This window comes from Ictidomys tridecemlineatus, chromosome 4 (genome assembly GCF_052094955.1).
Source record: "Ictidomys tridecemlineatus isolate mIctTri1 chromosome 4, mIctTri1.hap1, whole genome shotgun sequence".
In the NCBI taxonomy this organism is placed as follows: domain Eukaryota; kingdom Metazoa; phylum Chordata; class Mammalia; order Rodentia; family Sciuridae; genus Ictidomys; species Ictidomys tridecemlineatus.
In genome coordinates, this window is record NC_135480.1 from 177,051,659 (window position 1) to 177,065,075 (window position 13,417).

Genomic DNA, 13,417 nt, shown 5'->3' on the forward strand with positions numbered 1-13,417 from the left:
ACCTAAAGAGACACTTCTCAGAAGATGATGTACAATCAATCCACAAATACAAAGAAAAATGTTCATCATCATTAGCAATTAGAGAAATACAAATCAAAACCACTCTAAGATTCCCTCTCACTCCAGTCAGAATGGCAACTATTATAAACACAAACAACAATAAGTGTTGGCGAGGATGTGGGGAAAAAGGTACACATATACACTACTGGTGGGACTGCAAATTGGTGCAGCCAATATGGAGAGCAGTATGGAGATTTCTTGGATAACTGGGAGTGGAACCACCATTTGACCCAGCTATCCCTCTCCTCGGTCTATACCCAAAGGATTTAAAAACAGCATACTACAGGGACACAGCCACATCAATGTTTATAGCAGCACAATTCACAATAGCTAAACTGTGGAGCCAACCTAGATGCCCTTCAATAGATGAATGGATTAAAAAATGTGGCATTTATACACAATGGAATATTACTCAGCAATAAAAGAGAATAAAATTGTGGCATCTGCAGGTAAATGGATGGAGTTAGAGAAGATAATGCTAAGTGAAGTTAGCCAATCTCAAAAAACCAAATGCTGAATGTTTTCTTTGATATAAGGAGACTGATTCATAGTAGGATAGGGAGTGGGAGCATAGGAGGAATAGATGAACTCTAGATAGGGCAGAGGGATTGGAGGGGAAAGGAGGGGGCATGGGGTAATTAATGGTGGTGGAATGTGATGATCATTATTATCCAAAGTACAGGTAGGAAGACACAAATTGGTGTGAATATACTATGTATAAGAGATATGAAAAACTGCTCTATATGTGTAATAAGAATTGTAATGCATTCTGCTGTCATATATATATTTTTAAAAGCTGGTTCAAAATTGAATCTCTGTAAATCAAAGGAGGTCAATGCATTGACCCCTACCGTTTTGACTCCAAGGACTCTTTGTCCTTCATAGCAAAATAGTAAAATTAGTCTACCCCAAATAAACCTGTCTTATTTTCTACAGGCTGCTGTAACAAGGTAGCATAAATTGGGTTGCTTATAAACAATGGAAACATAGTTTTCACAGTTGTGGAAGCTGGAAAGTCCTAGATGAAGCACCAACAAATTCCCTGAGGGTTCACCTCCTAGTTCAAGGACAGCTATCTTCTCACAGCTGACTTCACATGACAGAGGGCCCAGAGGGAGCCTACTGAGGCCTTTTTTTATAAGGGCATGAATCCCACTCATCAGTCTTCCACCCTCACAACCTGATGGCCTTCCAAAGGCCCCACCTCCAATTACCATCACTAGGCTTCAACACATGAATTTGGGAGAAACACAAACATCCAATCCACAGCAACAACTGATAATGACTAAAAGTAGCAGTGCAAGAATTACCGATGGCTGACATTGAGGAAGAAATGTATTTGACATCTGACATGCATAAGTGGACCCAGGAAAACTGACTTGGTAGATAAAATGATCCCTAGAAGAATTGTGGTCGGTGGATTATAATGGAGACAAAAATTCAAATAATTAATATAAAAAATTGATACTGATAAAAATGATTTCAGTGAATCAAAAACAAAATGAGTAAACTAGAATAGGCTCACTCTGTGCTATGGCTGTGTGTGGCCCTCAAGGGTTCATGTGTTGGCAGCTCGATGCTTGGGGTGGCGATATTAAGAAATGGTAGGACCTTTAAGAGGTAGGCCGAGTGGAAGGTCCATTGGTCATTGAGGGTGTGCCCTCAGAAAGGATTAATGTAGCTTTTATAGAACTCCTGTTAGTACTCAGTTCCTCTCTCTAGCTTTCTCCTCATATGAGCTCCTGCCATGATGCCATCTGCCATGAAGTGACACAACCAGGAAGGTCATCATCAGGACTAGCATCACACTGTTTGAACTTCAGCCTCCAAAACTGTGAGCTAAGAAAACCCTTTTTTAATAAGTTATCCAGCCTCAGGTATTTTATTATAGTAATGGAAAATGGAGTAAGACACTGCACTTTGTTTTTCTTCCAATCTCATTTACTTTTTAAAAAATATTTTTAAAAAAAATATGGGGTTGTGGCTCAGTGGTAGAGTGCTCGCGTAGCATGTGCGAGGCCCTGGGTTGGATCCTCAGCACCACATAAAAATAAATAAACAAAATAAAGATATTGTGTCCAACTAAAAAAATAAATATTAAAAAATACTAAATATACTTAATTTTTGGAGCAGTTTTAGGTTTGTAGAAAAACTGAACAGATAGTACAGAACTTCCATACAACTCCTTACTCCCACACAGAGTTTACTCTATTGTTAACATCTTTCATTAGTGTGGTGTGTGCATTAAAGTTGATGGCTTTAATATTGGTATGTTATTAACAACTTAAGTCTGTAATTTATATTGGGGCTTGGTCTTCGTAATGTATAGTTCTATGAGTTTTGACAAATGCACAATGTCAATGAATCTAACATCACAGTATCTCATAGAAAAGTTTCACTGCCTTAAAAATCTCATGTGTTCCATCTACTCTTCCCCACAAGTTCCTGACAACCATTGATCTTTTTACATTCTTTATAGTTTCACCTTTATGCAAAGTAATATAGCTGCATTCCTATAGTATGCAACTTTTCAAGATGATTTCTTTTGCTCAGAAATATGTATTTAAAGTTCCTCCGTGTCTTTTATGGATGGATATCTCACTTCTTTTTATTTCTGAAATCATATTTTATTATATTAATGGTTAGCTTTCCATTATTATCTTAAATACCTGAGATAATCAACTTATTAGAAGAAAAGGTTTATTTTGGCTAATGGTTTCAGAGGTTCTAGTTCATCATCAGCTGGACCCTGCTTTTATTTACTTTTATTATTTATTTATTTAATTAATATTTTTTGCATTACAATTCTTAATACACCATCATACAATAATGTATCATATCTCTGATTATATATAAAGTATGTTGACACCAAATTCACATCTTCATACATGTATTTTGTATAATGATGAGGGTCTCCTTTCATCATCCGTATTATTCCCCTTCTCCCTCCCTTTCCCTCCCACCCCTATTCTCTATCTAGAGGTAATCTTCCTCCCTTGCTCTCCCTCCCAACCCCATTTTAAGTCACCCCCCTTATATCAGAGAAGACATTCAGCATTTGTTTTTTGGGGATTGGCTAACTTCACTTAGCATAATCTTCTCTAATGCCATCCATTTCCCTGCAAATGCATGATCCTATTCTTTTTTATTGCTGAGTAATATTCCATTGTGTATAAATGCCACATTTTTTTATCCATTCATCCACTAAAGGACATCTAGGTTGGCTCCACAGTTTAGCTATTGTGAATTGTGCTGCTATAAACATTGATGTGGCTGTGTCCCTGTAATATGCTGTTTTTAGGTCCTTTAGATATAGTCCGAGAAGAGGAATAGCTGGGTCAAATGGTGGTTCCATTCCCAGATTTCCAAGGAATCTCCAGCCTGCTTTCCAAATTGGCTGCACCAATTTGCAGTCCCACCAGCAATGTACAAGTGCACCTTTTTCCCCACATCCTCACCAGCACTTGTTGTTGTTTGTCTTCATAATGGCTGCCACTCTTACTGGAGTGAAATGTTATCTTAGAGTAGTTTTAATTTGCATTTCTCTGATTGCTAAAGATGATGAGCATTTTTTCGTATATTTGTTGATTAATTGTATATCCTCCTCTGAGAAGTGTCTGTTCAGGTCCTTGGCCCATTTATTGATTGGATTATTTGTTTTTGGGTGCTTATCTTGTTCAACTCTTTATATACCCTAAAGATTAGAGAGAGTTCTATCTGATTGTGTGAAGGATAAACATTTGTTCCCAGGATGTAGGCTCCCTATTCACCTCACATATTATTTCTTTTGCTGAGAAAAAAACTTTTTAGTTTGAATCCATTCCATTTGTTGTTCTTGTTTTTAATTCTTGTGCTATAGGCATCTTATTAAGGAAGTTGCAGCCTAGCCCCACTTGATGGAGATTGGGGCCTACTTTTTCTTCTATTAGATGCAGAGTCTCTGGTTTAATTCCTAGATCCTTGATCCATTTTGAGTTAACTTTTGTGCATGGTGAGAGGGATTCAATTTCATTTTGTTGCATATGGATTTCCAGTTTTCCCAGCACCATTTGTTGAAGATGCTATCCTTCCTCCAGTGCATGGTTTTTGGCACCTTTGTCTAATATAAGGTAGTTGTGATTTTGTAGGTTAGTCTCTGTGTGTCCTCTATTCTGTACCATTGGTATACCTGCCTGTTTTGGTGCCAGTACCATGCTGTTTTTGTTACTATTGCTCTGTAGTATAGTTTAAGGTCTGGTATCGCTATACTGCCTGATTCACTCTTCTTGCCTAGAATTGCTTTAGCTATTTCAGGTCTCTTATTTTTCCAGATGAATTTCATGATTGCTTTTTCTATTTCTATGAGGAATGCCATCGGGATTTTGATCAGAATTGCATTGAACCTGTATAGTGCTTTTGGTAGTATGGCCATTTTAATAATATTAATTCTACCTATCCATGAGCAAGGTAGATCTTTCCATCTTCTAAGGTCTTCTATTTTAGGGTTCTATAGTTTTCATTGTAAAGATCTTCTACCTCTTCTGTTAGGTTGATTCCTGAGTATTTTTTTTTTTTTTGAGGGTATTGTGAATGGGGTAGTTTTTCTCATTTCCTTTTCAGAGGATTTGTTACTGATGTACAGAAATGCTTTTGATTTATGGGTTGATTTTACATACTGCAACTTTGCTGAATTCATTTACTAGTTCTAGAAGTTTCTTGGTAGAGTTTTTTTGGGTCTTCTAGGTATAGAATCGTATCATCACCAAATAGTGCTAGTTTAAGTTCTTCTTTTCCTATAGTTATTCCTTTAATTTCTTTCATCTGTCTAATTGCTCTGTCCAGTGTTTCAAGAACTATATTGAATAGAAGTGGTGAGAGAGGGCATCCCTGTCTTGTTCTAGATTTTAGAGGAAATGCCTTCAGTTTTTCTCCATTTAGAATGATGTTGGCCTGAGGTTTAGCGTAGCTAGCTTTTACAATGTTGAGGTAAGTTCCTGTTATCCCTAGTTTTTCTAGTGTTTTGAACATAAAGGGGTGCTGTATTTTTGGACCCTGCTTTTAAACCTTTACTGAGGGTGCACATCAAGGCAGGAGTGCACAGTGGAGAAAAACCACTCCCCTCATGGCTGGAAGGTAACAGAGGAGAGGAGAAAGGGTTTGGATCACCTTTAAGAGCACACTCCAAGCTACCTGAAGACTTCCCTCTAGGTCCCTCCTCTTAGAGGTTCCACCACCTCCCAAGGGTGCCAAGACTTTACTACATGGACCTTTGGGAGATACATTAAGATTCAAACTACAGCAGATGTACCACATCTCATGTATCCATTCACTTATTGAAAGACATCTTGGTTGCTTCTGGTTTGGGGGCAACTGTGAAGACAGTGGTAAATATTTGTGTGTAGGTTTTTGTGCAGATATAAGTTTTCAAACTGGTTGGGTAAAAACCTAGTAGGACAATGGCTATATCACATCTTAAGACTATGTTTGGCTTTATACGTCACTTCTTCCAGAGTGACTGTATCATCTTGCATCCCCACTGGCAAGTGGAATCTCATTGTTTTAATTTGCAGTTCCTTAATGACATGATGTTGAACGTCTTTCTGTATGCTTATTTACCATCCATGTATCTTCTTCCATGAAGCCTCTGTCCAGATCTGATGGCCACTTTTCAATTGTGTCTTTGAATTCTTGTTGACCTTGCAAAGGTCTGTTTCATTAGTGGAACACTGTTGAGATATAGTTGCATAGTGTCATTTCCTTTGATAAGAAAGCGAGGGTCTCCAAAGCTGCAGAATGCCAAGGTTCTCTACCCAAGTCTGTTTCATCTTCTTCCTTCCCTTAGAACTTTATGTGTAAATGGATATGTTGATTTGCCTTCTTTGCTGAGGCGTCTGTCTATATCTTTTGCTTGTTTTCAAATTGAATTATTTTTATTATTGAGCGATAAGAGTTTTTTGTGTGTTTTCTTTCATAAGAGCTGTAGTTTTCCTCCCAGAGATCTTGAAAATATCTCTTTTTTCTTTTAAAGACCATTACATGGTTCTGTGGATGACTAATAACCTATATTCATTGGGGTTAATGCCACTACTTGATTCATTCAATTTAACACACATTGACATTTGAATTGGACCAGACAGGGCAAGTGAGAAGTTAACAGAAAGACAGGGGAAGTCATGTAAATGTGCCAAGGCAAGAAACTTAAGGGTCTTTGGGTAGGGAGGAGAGTATAAGGTAGACTTCAAGAACAGGTAACCCAGGATGGATCATGAAGTTTCTTGAGTGACCACCATCTCCCTTCTCCTGAAGAGTACCTTTTTGTCCACATGATGCAGAACCTCTGTGGCATGGCCATCATGTACAGTCTGGTGTTGCCTGTCATCTGCAACCAAAGCTGGGCACCTGTCTAAGTCCATTCAGGCTGCTGTAATGAAATAACATAGACTGGATAGCTTATAAACAATAGAAATTTATTTATTTCCATTCTGGAGATAGGAATGCCCACAAGCTAAGGCACCAACATATTCAGTGTCTGGTGAGAGCTAATTTCTTGGTTTATACTTGGGCAGCATGGTGGAGGGGAGAGAGAGTTGTTGGGGTTGCTGAGTTTATGATCTAATCACCTCCCAAAGGACCTACCTTCTAATACTATCACCACAGAGGTTAGGATTTTAGCATATGAATTTTGAGGGGGCACAATTGTTCAATCCATTGCAGAATCCTAAATTTATAATATTCCAGCTTGACACCAATTTAGCTTCAATAGTAATATAAAAACTGCTTCTCTATAGTTCAGTCTATATGCTATATAGAGAGAAAAGCTCTTTGGGGGGGTTAAATATTTGTATCATATAGATGGTATCCCACAGGCCCCTTAACCTCTGTTTACTTTTATTTATTCTTCTTTCTGCTTCTTAGACTGGATAATTTTCAGGTTCACAGATCATATTTTCAAGTTCACAGATCCTTTTCTTTTCACTTGCTCAAACCTGCTGCCAAATGCCTCCAGTGAAATTTTTATTTCAGTTAGTATTCAGTTTTGGAATTTTAATTTGTTTCCTTTTTATAATTTTTTGGCATATTTATATTCTTCGTTTATTTATATGTCATTTTAATGATTTCCTTTGGCTTTTTCTCCAGGTTTTTCTTTTTTATTTACATGTTTTAGGGTTGATTTAATGTCTTGGCCTAATAATTCCAATATCTGGACTTTCTCAGAGATGATTTCTGTCCAATTCTTTTTTTTTTTTTTTTGTAGGAGTGGATAAGGATTTTCTGTTTTGTTTTGTGTGTTTTTTTCATTCTTTGTTTAGAATTAGAGATTTTTAACTACTATGTTGTTGCAACTGGAAATACAATTCCCTCACACCTCACAGATTTATGATTTTTGAGGGCAAAAGTCATCCCTTTATGACTTTTCCAAACTGTTTTTTTTTTCAACATGTGTAGTGTCAATTCTGTGTGGTCACTGAAGTTATATTTTCTTTGTAGTCATTCAGTGACCCAAGAAAAATTTTCTTAAATGCCTGTCTCCCCAAGGTGGGAGGACATTTACCGTTTTTTGAAGTCCCCTGAAAGCTGCTTCAGTTCTTGGGACTGAAATAAATGTGTCAGCCCCTGTGTTGGCCCCTCAGAAACAAAAAGCAGAAATCAGTACTCAGACCACACAACTCAATATTTAGAGGATGAGATTCTTATTGCTTATCCTGCCCCTAGCAAATCATACTAGGAATGTAAGCTGTCACCCTAAGATTGCCTTCCACTGGGACGGACGTAGACTGTAGCCCAACTATACAAAAAGCTGAGATTCACCAAATTTTACCAGCCTCTTCATCAAGCCCTCCCATAAATACTGCAAATTTTGTTGGACTAGATTCCAGAGTTCCAAAATTGTTGTTTCAGACATTTTATGTACTTAATAGTTATTTCAACTTGTTATAGTCATTCAGGTGTAGTGATCTACTCTTGGAGATTCATACTCCACCATATTCCATGATGTAATTCTTGTTACTTTTTATATTGGCAATAGTTTATTATATTGATAACCCATATTTTGTTTATCTATTCAGTAGTTGATGGACATTTGACTTGAGTTATACATCATGCTATTATAACCATTCACAATAAGTTTTGGTGTGAAAGTTTTAATTTGTTTTAATCAGAAAATTACTCAAATATGTACCTAAAAAGTTCTTATGTTAGGGGCTGGGGTTGTGGCTCAGTGGTAGAGTGCTTGCCTAGCATGCATGAGTCCTGGATTCAATCCTCAGCACCACATAAAAATAAAATAAAGGTACTGTATCCACCTAAAACTAAAAAATAAATATGTTTTAAAAAGTTTTCATGTTAATAGTTCTTATATGATCCTTAAAAATAAGTTTAAAAATTAAATGTATGATTCCATTCAACAAGAACTTATTATTTATTCTGTGTTCTGTGTCCTGAAGAGTCATCTTTATGCAAGAAATAGATTAGGTGTTTGGCTTCTCCTGGCTTACATTGGCCACTAAGTGTTGAGACAGGCAATAAACAAGTAAGCAAACAGGTAGCTTTGGATGGTAATATGCTAACCAGAGGACACCAGTGGAAATTATATGGGCTGGATATGTACATATACATATCCTTACCTCACAGGACTGAGAATATTGAACAACAGGGTAATGGTTTAGTTAGAAAAATCTGTACAGAATTATAAAACAAATAAAATTGTCTGCATTTTCATTCTTTGTTGGTCTGACTTGATCTTGATGTTTGTGAACCACCATTACTTAAATTATTTTTCTTTTTGAACAAAAAATCCTTTTCACAACTGATCTACTATTGTGATGGACTAACCAACTCCATAACATATTCCAAAAAACATCACTGAAAAATACCACTAAAAATTTTCCTCTACTTACTACCCACTTACTATAAATTATTTATAGTGACACATGGAGGACCGAATTGGTACCAGGGCCACAATAAAAAATGAGCCCAGATCTACTACTGCTGATAGTAGCCACTTGGGCTGGTTGTGCTCATGTTATCATAGGACCATGTAGTTGCTTAGCCTTCTCATCATTTTTCGGTATTCAGCTACTATAAAACTTTCATTTATCCTAAATTCTGGGTTATTATTTGGGCTTCTCTGATATAAATGCATCATTAATATATTGATTCTTTATAAAAACATGTTAATTTTGCCTCTGTCATTAGCTCTTGACAAATTAGAATGCTTCTCCCTTGTGAATTATCATTTATGACTTATCTACAATGATATTTAATCGATTAAATAACTTAGAAAGTATAGAATTTTCCATGAATCTGCCTTCAACTATAAATTATCAGAAAGGAGAAATGGAAATTTTCCCTTTCACACTGACAAAATATTTCATAATAAGCAAAAATACAATTGCTGAGGGCTAGGCTGTAGTTCTGTGGCAAAGGGCCTACATGGCATGTATAAGGCCCTGGGTTCTACCCCCAATACCACACAGACACACACACACACACTTTGATTTTGACATTAGGATAGACCAAACCAACGACATCCAGACATACTTACCAGCCATTTAGTATTTAAGTGCTATCATCTTAGGTAACTATTTGTAGTTTTGACCTCATAAAAATAAAAGCAAATTCCAGCACTGAACTAACATGGCAACACTTCATTATTAAGTAGTCATCAATAAAATAGAAAACATGGTTATACTTATTCAGAAAAATCATCTAAATGAAAATGCAAATAATTTACATTCTTGTTGAGAACTCTCAGCCTCTTAAATAAATCCCAGGACACCAGTTTGCCCAACCCTAGCTGACTTCTATCAAGTCAGGACCACAGTCCAAAACAGCTTGCTAGTGAACGTTGCACAAAATTATAAAATCAACTTTGTAGTAACAGAGCTTTTGCAACTTGCCAAAGTCCCTGTCCACAAGATCAGAGTTTTAAATGAATACCTTTTGGCCTTCTCAGACATACTGGGTCAAGTTTGAAAGGGAACAATGACTAGAAATCATTCAAACTCATGCTTTTCTCAACCCCAAGGAAAGATCTTACCAATAGTTACCAATTCTGCTATTCAGAACATTCAGCCATTGTCTGAGTTACAAATACCTTCCAGGTAGGTCTTATTTATGTGCAAGGAAATGACCAAAACTACCATCTAGAATTTAGAAGTTTGCTCTGGGTTCCACTTTCAGGAAAGACTAACTAAAGCTTGCTCAAAAGATGAAAGCACAACTCTTAGCCAAAAGAAAATATTAGGAAGGCAGTGACATTTTCTCCAAATCCCAAGGGAGCCCCTCCATAGGGAGGAGTCTATTCTTCTTCAGCCCAGGAGTAAGAACAATGGCTCCAGGGGAAACACTCCAGTGGGAGTTTTTACAGCATTTGACATTCAGAGCGGCCTGCCCAATCAGCAAAGGGTTCACACACAAAGGGCAACTGCACCACTGAGACATAGTTTGTCTGTGCACAGGATCCACGTATTGGAAACAGTTCAGAAACGCTTTCTGCCTGGTTATTTGCCTGCCAATGGCAAAGGCATCTGGAGTGGTATCATTCACACTCCTGCAGCCTATTCTGCTGAACTTGGATGTGAATAGAGTGTCTGTTCAGCTTCCCCGGAGGGAAAGCATGAAGAGAGAAAACAGGAAGAACTGATTGGAAACTTTTGGAGATCTACCTAAAAAGAGAAACTCTATGGATCTAGAATGACAAAGTAAAGGTCAAGTCTCTGTCTGAACAATTGTGAGTTGTTATGGTCTGCGTGTTGGTGTCCCTCCCCTCAGATGTACATGTTGAAATCCTACCCCTCAGTGTGGTGGTGTTAGGGGGTGGGGCCTTTGGGAGACAACTTAGGCTCCACCTCATGAATGCCATTAGTGCTTTTATAAAAGAGACCTCAGAGAGCCCTCTAGCACTCTTGTCACTATGTGAGAATACAAGGAGGCCATGTTGAGGATACAATGAGAAGTCAGCAGTCTGCAAACCAGAAGAGGGCCCTCACCAGAACCCGACCATGCTGGCAACCTGACCTTGGACTTCCAGCCTCCAGAACTGTGAGAAATAAATTCCAGTTATTTATAAGAGACCCAGTCTGTGGTGCTTTGTTATAGCAGCCCAAAATGACAATGACATTAGCCTGCAACTGTTACTCAGATTTGGTACAAAATATTTGCTAACCTATATTATAGAATATGACTCTGCACAATTTTTTGTAGTGGAAAAAAAATATACTGCCCTTATGCTTTTTATACATTTTCCTGTGTTTATTTTTTTAAGTCTTTTATTACATTCATCAGATATAAAAAGAGACAAGCATGGTAGAGTAGAAAGGGGATGGACTTGAGCCTTTCACTCATTTTTTCATTCCATGCAAACATTTCTTGTAAGCCTTTGTGTGTCAAGAACTGGAGCACCACGGTCACCATGACAGGGAGATGTTGCAAGTACATATAGTGCCTTGTAAATAGGGCTCTATAATTGCAGTGATATTTACAAGCCATGTTATAGTTCAGCCTTCAAACACATGTTCAGGAACATGCTCTGTACAAAAGGAGGGGAAAGTCATGCTAGTTCTGAAGTACTATTTAGCTGTCAGATTAAGAACCACTTTCCAGGAGGAACTCACCTCAAGTGTTAGAATGTTCTAAGTGCCAACATAAGACATCCTGTTTTGAGGAAGTTGCTGCTGAAAGCAAGGACCCCCATTTTATGTTTTTCTTTTTTAAAAAAAAAGACTGTGAAGAGATGGTGAGAGAATTGGGAGGAAGGTGAGGCTGACTATCTCCTGTCCTTATTGTTGGAGAGATACAGTTTGGGGCTGCACAAACTCTAGGAATGCTCCCCAAAAGAATGACAGACCTAAAGTTGACAAAGGCTCTGTCTGAACAATTGTACATTGTTATGAACTGTGTCCTAACCCCCAGTGTGATGGTGCTTGGGGTTTTAACCACCTCAGCTGGTGTGAATGCTAGGGCACGTAAGGCAATTTTGTAATACAGTGATGCAGAATTCTAACAAAGATAAATACATGTATCCCTGTGTCTGTTGGGGAAAACTAGAATGTCTTGTTCAGCTTTTCTCTGGGAGGCGTTGGCTTTGGGGGCTTTCTAGCAGTAACATTCAAACCTAAATGACCTGCCATCTCCGACCTTTTATGGTAAATATTTTGTAACCCCTTTCATTTACTCTCCTGGAATAAAATTCAGAGAGAAAAAAAACATACCTAGAAAATTCATTGAAAATTTATGGGGGAGAAGTTATTATTTGTGTTTACTTATTTAAAAAAAAAGATTGGCTCTGATCTTTATGACAACCCAAAAATAACCTCATGTATGTCCAAAGTGTCCTGTGGGGTAGATATTGCTTCCCTAGAGCACCACTGATAAACAGGCATGGATCAAACAGCCCCATGAGAAGGCTCTTTTGTTGCTTATTGGATTAACTTTACACTGAAAAGGGAATCTGAGGCTGGAGCCAGAGCCAAGCACTCTGGAGTCAGTGCAACCTCTGAATTTAACAAAAGATCAAGGCCCAAGTAACTTACTAAAGATCAGTGACCATTCAGCCTGTAGAGTAGACTTCTGATCTGAACCCTCACTCCTTGAATACTATCTGCCTCTTCCATTTAGAGTTGGCAAAACTATGCTGAACCCCTGCTATGTATCTGTGTGGCTTCTTCTCACTGCTTCCCCATCCTTACCCCTAGCATCTTGTGCAGTATGATTTTTGTAGCAGTGTTTTTATCTACTGTTTTAGAATCAGTAATATTGTGGTTGATTGATTGCCTTGCATAATGTACTAGTTATTTCACCTCCCTACCCCACCCACAGCCGGCCTGTAAGTCACCTGACAACCTTGGAATCATCCTCATTTGGGGACCCTGTCTAAGGCCGAGCTCTATGACTAACTCACAGCCTGCAAGAGGGCAAAGAGGATCTCTGAGATGGCCAAGAGTCTACCCCATTGTTCTCTGCCCTTTCTCTATACAAAATCGCTTTAAGCTTTCACTGTCCTGTTTTCTACTGTTTGGTGGCTGTGTGGCCTCTAAAGCTTGGGTGATCAGTCCCTTCAGGGGATTAGTCCCTTTCAGCTGACTCACCTTAGAGGCCTTTGTGGGCAGATTAGGGGGTTTTGCTTGATCAGCACGCCTGTAGCTTTACCAGGGCCTGGACTTCAACAGGGCTCCGCAATCTCTCCCTTTTGTTTCATGTTTTGTTCTGTTTTTCCGTTTTTCCTTACTCAGTTAAAACAAATGCAGTTGTCTAGAAACATCTCTGTTTGTTCGTGAAGCAACAGCTGATGAGAGAGGGATGGACTAGGACATTAATGATTAACCAAAATTAGATCTGTCCAAAGATTTTTTTGTCATGGATCTATTTTTTCAGAACT

At 38.1% G+C, this 13,417-nt stretch overlaps 1 long non-coding RNA gene across 1 annotated transcript in view; it reads right to left on the reverse strand.

Moving 5' to 3' along the window:
• LOC144377313 (uncharacterized) overlaps nt 1-13,417 on the reverse strand; it is a 57,400-nt gene extending 43,983 nt beyond the window's left edge. The window contains exons 1-2 of the long non-coding RNA XR_013438185.1: nt 13,128-13,417; nt 6,351-6,460 (exon numbers count right to left, since the gene is read on the reverse strand). This is a non-coding gene — a long non-coding RNA (uncharacterized LOC144377313). The remainder of the gene's footprint in view (nt 1-6,350; nt 6,461-13,127) is intronic.